Consider the following 7,141-nt stretch of genomic DNA (forward strand, 5'->3'; position numbering starts at 1 on the left):
GGCCATGTCCCTTCATCGTCCGCACAGATCATTATGCCCTAAAGTTCATGCTCGAACAACGGCTGTCCACGATCCCGCAACACAATGGATAAGTAGCGGTTCGGATATGACTTCCGCGTAGAGTAACCGCCCGGGATGGTTCAACGTGGTCGCCGACGCCCATGTCACGATGCGATGGTGATGCTCCGCTGCTGGTATGCTTTCGGCTCTAGCTCCAGCCCTCGCCATGGTGTCGGTGCCCACCTCCATCTCTTCGAGTTCTTCACCAAGAGCTTGGAGTCGTCGCAGGAGCTCCATGACCGCCGGGACGCGGTCGCGGCTGGCGCACAGGGCGCTGATTGGTGCGTGAAGGACCGGCCTCCTCATCCACAAGGGCAATGTGCTTCGTTCCCTCGGCCTCTGCTGTCCTGGAGGACGTGCTGCAAGCAGGCACATACAGGCGCCCATGAGGGCATCCAAAAGAGACGCACAGCGACTCCGAACTGAGTTCTTCATCGAGCACGACCGTCGTGTCGTTCGGGATTTCGCTCCACCTGTGTCGTCTGCCAGCGCAACAAAACAGAGACCTTGCACCCGGCGGGGCTCCTCCAGCCGCTGCCGTGAAGTCTCGTGTTGGGCGGACATAGCCTTGGATTTCACGAGGCTCTTCCCAAGGTACTGCAAGAGTGTTTATTCTAACCGTGGTTGACAGGCTTCTCCAAGTACGCCCCTTTCATCCCGCGGGGCACCCGTACACCGCGACGTCCATCGCCCGAGCTTTCTTCCACGACATCGTCCGCCTGCACGGGTTCCCGGATTCCATCGGAGCGATCGCGACCCCGGTGTGTTCACCGGCCAAGTTTGGGAGGGATCTGTTTCGCCCAGGCGGGCGTCCAGTGCGCATGAGTACTGCCTTCCACCCCAGACGGTGGGCAGTCCGAGCCATGGTTGCCCGGTGAACAAGACCACTGATGTATCTGAGGTGTCTTACTGTGGAGATCGGCCAGGGATTGGAGGGGACTGGCTGAAGTGGGCGGAGTTTGCTACAACACCGCCTAACACCAGCTCTACGCACATAGAAGGCTTCGCGTGGTGGTGGTGTATGGCCGCGCCCATCCAGAGCTGCTGCCGTTATGCTCTGGTCGCGCCCAACTGATGTCGTGGACTCATCCTCTCCGAAGACCGATGAGTTTATTGCCGGGTCGAGTATTGCTCGCCTTCTGCAGGCCAGGAGCATGCCCGCAAGTACTACGACGCCAATCATCGCCGGGGGAGTTCAAGTGGGGGGACTGGTGGGGCTTCGTCTTCTTAACCCCCTACTCAGTCCCTCGCTCTAGGTAGGCGTGGGAAAGCTTGCTCCCAAGTACTGGGCCGTACCAAGTGCTGGAGCACGTGGGGAAGTGGCATACGGCTCCAACTTCTGCAAGGCGCGCGCATTCATGATGTCTTCCTGTTGGCGTGCTCAAGCCTTTCCGAGGGCCTCCTCCGTCGACGGTGCCATCGCTGCCTCCTCTTCGGCACGGTCATCCTCTGCTTTGGCCTGATCGTGTGCTCCGTTCCAGTCTTCGTCGCGGAACCTGGCACGTGTTGGTCCAGTGGGCTGATATGCCAGCTTCAGAAGCAACATGGGAACAGTTGATGATTTCCGCGCAGCTCATCCGTCATTTCAGCTCGAGGACAAGCTCTTTCGAAGGAGGGGAGAGATGTTATGGTCGGTAGGACCTATGAGAGGAGGAGTCGTAATAGTGGCTAAGTCCAGGGAGTCTGTTAGATATTTGCAGTAGTTTAAGGAGGAGAATTAGGAGAGATTGGTTATGGATTGTAATCTGGCCTATAAGGCTCTAAACCGTGAGATGAAGGGGGATTAGCCTGGGATTGAGGACTATTGCCTCCCTTGGGCGCCCAGCCCCCTGTTTCCCGTCATCTGTGTCGCCCCTTCCTGTTCTCCTTCGCAGAACCCACCACGGCGCCGCCCCTCTCGACGCCGAGACTCCAAACCTCGAACCTTTCCCTCTCCTCCATATTTTCTACGCTCCAAGGTTCGTCGCCGTACCATTAAGCCAGTGCAGCTGTGAGTCACTCTAAAGCCTCCATTTGCTTCCACTATTAGAACTAGAATATTGACAGTACATGGAATACGTAAGTGAAGAGGAAGAGCAACGCATAAAGAAAGACTACCGACAGGCAAAGGTGAGCAACTATATACATGAAGCATCTAAACATGTGCCCAGATCTGGAAACTACTTTCAAGAACATCTTAGTCAGTTCATGAGGAGATGGAGCCCTCCTAGTGACATTTGCAGCATTAGAGGAGAGATTGCCATTCTGATAGTCTATAAAGGAGCTAGAAGGCTGACCCAACAGGGGAACTCAACTCGTAGAGGAAGAGAGAGGTACAAGCATCAAGCATGGTAAGTGAATGTCGCTGAATTCACTTGTTGCGATGATAACATGCAGATTTCTTTTTCTTCTTTTTTGGCCATAATCCTAGTGCTGGAAAGAGCTATGTAAAAACACTAATATTTGGTTTGCCCTTCATATAAAATAATAATTGCTTTCAGACATGTCAGGAGGACATAACTCTTTTCTATCCCTATCGCACAGGCATTTATATTAACCTAAGTACATAGTACATCCTGTTCTGAATATATGTGAAATTGGCATTCTTTGTAATTCTATATAAGTCCATCAGCAACTTCAAGCACCTTTTTTACTTTCTCTTTTAAGTTTTGTCCTTATTTAGCTAGATATGTTCCGGTCTGCATTCATAGGGGTAGGGTGTGCGTGCATGCGTTTATGAGCTTCTGAACTTGTACCGGTGTTTTGAAAAAGATGGTCTAACTAAGGGAGTATGGTAAAGATTATATTGATAGTAATTAGGGACATTACACAAACTCACTTTAATCCCCGTGCATGAGTCCAGATGGACTTATATCTGAAATCAAAACCGAGAATCATAGCCCCTTTCTAAAAATGTTTGATTGTTTTTTAAATAAAAAAGTGAGCATCACAAGATTTGGACATCTTTTAGCTATTTATGCCAGGAAATAATGCATGATAATTTTCCTCAGAAAAATGATAATAATATGATAAACAGTGTATATAGCACCAACTAGCAAACATCAGTTACAGTTAGATCAGCATCCTGCCTTACAACACAATCTTCTTGTTTCAAGGTGGGTTATCGCCGCATGGGGATTGTGGAGCAGAAATTGGGAAACATAATCGCAACCTCGGCAACCTTGCCCCATCAGCTGAGAGACCTATGGAAGAGCCCTAGGGGGACAGTGGTGTATCGAGGCACTGGCATTGCTGGCCATTGCCCTCTCCTTCTTCCTTGCTGCCTTTGGCTCCTGCCGCCGCTGGTCCGGTCACTGGATCGTCCAAAAGGGCGCCCTTGCAGCAAATGTGGTATCTCTGTCCCTGGGCACATATAGCATTGGCCTGATGCAATCTTCACCGGTGAAGAGCGAGGTGTACCCCATCTGGGCTGTGTCCTTGCTCGCCCTCTTTGGCTGCATCGACTGGATCACAGCCTATGGCCTAGGGTACAAGAACCAACTCTGGAACATGCTATACCAGCTTTGTCTTTACTATGGGTATGTGTTGCTGATCAGCATCTCGACCATCTCCAGTGATGTTGGTTACATAGCCATCATCTTGCTATCCAGCATCACTCTCCTCAAGGGATTTCATAGGTCACTAGCACTTGTGCTACAAGCATACAGCGCGATATGATCCAAATGATTGAAGCGGACTATGGCAGCGGAAGAAGTTATAGATTATTAACAAGATGTGATGATCCAGATCAACTAAGTTTTCCCAGGGACTTTATCGGGTACCACTATGGGTCCACTGGCCCCTTGACAAGAGCAAGGCAAAATTCCTACCAACTGTAATCAGCCGACGATGTCATCACCATAGACAAGATACATGAGTGCAGGGAACACCATTTCTTGAGCGATGTGTGCCTGTCCCTCTCTCTGTCCCACTTGTTGCAGCGGCGTTTCTATAGGCTGCACTGTGCTGAATCAAGGCATTGGGTGGCTCACAAATTCGTCTTGGAAGGGCTTCTAATGGCCAGGGATGGGACCATCGACTATACGAGGGTCTTAAGGTGATTGAGGTTGAGTTGGCCTTTCTCTATGATACTTTTTTCACCAGTAAAGCATTTCTTTACTATTATGAGTCAAAAGTTGCGACTATTTGGGCATTAGCTTCGATCATGGGAATATGTTTTGTGGAGTAGCAGCTGTGATACCTGGGAGGAGGAGTACCATACTACTCATGGTGGCACCATCGTCGTTGACACCACCACAACAGACCTATTATTACTCTAGCTATATTGGTGTCCCTGGCTTTGCTGCAATTTTTCCATTGATACGCTGTTGGTCGTCGAATTGGGCCAGAGTTGCATTTGCCTGTGATTACATCAAGAATGGTAAGCAGCTAAGCTGTTGGATGAGGTTACGAAGATGGATTGTAGGAAGGACTGACTCTGACAAGAATTCTCTCTGGAAAAACAAGCTTGGGCAATATTCATTGATCGAATCGATCAACACGACAGAGTGCAACAAGCCACTTAGTGTGCTCGGGGGCTGTGGCTACCAAATATGTTCCCGTTTTCTTGGGATTCTTGGATTGCAGTACATTGAACAAGCAATCCAGGAAATGTGGGGCGTCAAGACAGGGGATGACATTGAGTTGCACGCTGATGTGAAGACAGCCATTGTTGATTTTCTTATAAAGAGCAAAGGTAAACTACACAATTGGCCATCCTCATGGGAAAGAAATGGATGGTCTGTTGATTCTAGATTTCTTTTTCTTCCTGACCATGCTGTCACTATTATGAGGTGGCATGTTGCGACGTGTTACTGTGAACTAGTGATGCACAAGGAGGGATTCGCTGTTCGGGATGAGAGATGTTGAGGAGATTGTAAAGAAGAAATCATGGTGTGGCCGCCGCTCTATCAAAATATTGCGCGTATTTGATGGTTTCCGCGCCTCGCCTACTCATAGAAAAGAGCTAGGCACTAAATATGTGTACAATGAAGTTGCACATGCAGCGAGGATGTCTTGCATGGGGTGAAGGACAAATGGAGGCGATGAGGAGGTTAGGGCAAGATGATGAGTCAAGTGAGGGAGCCCGCATCTTCCAGCAGGGTGTGGCGTTTGGGAAGCGTCTGGAAGCAATGTCCAACCGTTGGGAGGGTGCTAGCAGAATTCGGGCCGGGGCGCTGGTCTATGCCGCTCCATCCGACAATGTGCAGGAACATATGGAGTACCTCGCACGGGGTGGCGAGTTCATCACCCACCTATGGGCTTTGCTGTCTCACGCCGGCATTCTAAAGTGGGAGAGGTAATAGTTATGTCTAACTCTGCAAGCCTCCTGCGTATATGTTCTTGTTATTTGCATCACCTTTAGTCATCTTCATCCATACAAGAAATGCATGTAATGTTGCTATGCTCCAGAGATGAATTCCAATTTACTCATGCGATCTTCCGAGCTAGGAGCATGGACGACCATTGTGTTAGTTTGTAAATGCTCTCAAGATGAAGAATTCAGATTGTATCTGTTAGGTTGTTCCCATGGATCATTTTACTTCGTTGTTGCAATGTAAATATATTTGCCTTACAGGTTTGCCATTGGCCATGCATAGATTCACAGTTCCCCTTATATATCCTGGTTCAGTTGAAATAGTAATAATCTATATGCATGGTTGCAACAGGTGGATCGACAGATTATGATGAATCACCAGTTGTAGCAGGATCAGAAGATGACAGTGAATCAGCAGGTGCATCAGATGGATCAGAGGCTGACAGCGAACCAAGATGACACTGAATCAGCAGATGCATCAGGTCGATTAGCAGCTGACCCCGAACCAGCAGATGGAGGTGGCTCCTCTAAAGATTAGGCGGCGGTGAAGTTGCTGATGTATGACTGCTGTATGAATTTGTGTAACAGCAGTTCTTGTGGATGAGAGAGAGCCTGGACTCGTGTAGCAATGCCTTATATTTCCTTTGATGGTCTGATAGAGCTGTGTGATTTTATTTTCTAAGTCCAGTTTAGAGTTCATGTATTGTTGTCCTATAAAAAATAAACACTATTCAGGGTCAAAAATAAACTTGATCCTTTCCCCTAATTAAGTTATGGAGTGTATTTGTAAACTTATATGGCTATTTGAGAGCCAACATCAATGAAATCAATCAGGTGGGGGATTCTCCCTCCCCCCCCCCCTAAGACCTGTCCAAAAAAAAAGTTATGGACAAACATAACATCAAGTTGAGAAACTGTAAACCTTTTTATTAACACTACATCAGGACTTTGTTATTCCTTCCCAGACCCCACTTCCTTCTCTTTTTACATGAGACTTTGTTATGGACAAACATAGTGGAACAGAGGAGGTACATTGATAAACTGCAATCTTTATTATTAAAGCTCTCTCCATTTCAAAATTCAAGGCATGGTTTTCAAATTACACTTTGGTCAGTAAGTTCTCTTAATAAGAAAATAATATCATAACAAACAAATGTGACCATAGGAAAGTACTTTTTTAGGAATCCAGTGGGACTATTTTTTATCACATAAACCTTTGCGTCGCACTCGCACAGGTTTGGCTGGTTTTGGACCAAGCCCATGATAGGCTTAACTATGATATTGTTACACGCTTGTAACACATTCATCAATGTGTTCCTAAGAAATTTCATAATAACACAAAACTATGTGTTACAGACTTGGGTTGTAACACAAAATACGTTTTTTATAAAATATGTTACTGGCAACGATTATAGTAACACAAAAGTTAATGTTACAAGTGAAATGTTACAAAAGTGGTACTATATTGTAACACATAAATGAAACAAATAAAATATGTGACAAGTATATTCCCTATAGTAACACAACATAATGTTACAACCAAAGTGTTACGGAGAAACATATACATGTGGATCATCATCCAATTCACAATTGGCAAAGGCATTGCACTAGTGTCGTTCTAGCTAATAGACAATTGTACCGAGGTCCTCACATGACACCGGAGCAGGAGTGAGTAGACGAATGAAAAGTCGTGTAGATGTCGGAGCCTATTTGTCTATTGGGCCAAGCTGAAGATAGTGTAGATGGAGCAAGATCAAGAGAGGAACATGTACACTTAAGAAGAAA

The 7,141-nt window shown here is 47.0% G+C and overlaps 1 pseudogene; it reads left to right on the forward strand.

The window, feature by feature from the left end:
* The first annotated feature begins 174 nt into the window (after positions 1 to 174).
* Positions 175 to 5,342, forward strand: LOC136535394 (uncharacterized; annotated as a pseudogene).
* Positions 5,343 to 7,141: the final 1,799 nt, after the last annotated feature.

This window comes from Miscanthus floridulus, unplaced genomic scaffold, assembly GCF_019320115.1.
Source record: "Miscanthus floridulus cultivar M001 unplaced genomic scaffold, ASM1932011v1 os_2754, whole genome shotgun sequence".
NCBI classification, from domain to species: domain Eukaryota; kingdom Viridiplantae; phylum Streptophyta; class Magnoliopsida; order Poales; family Poaceae; genus Miscanthus; species Miscanthus floridulus.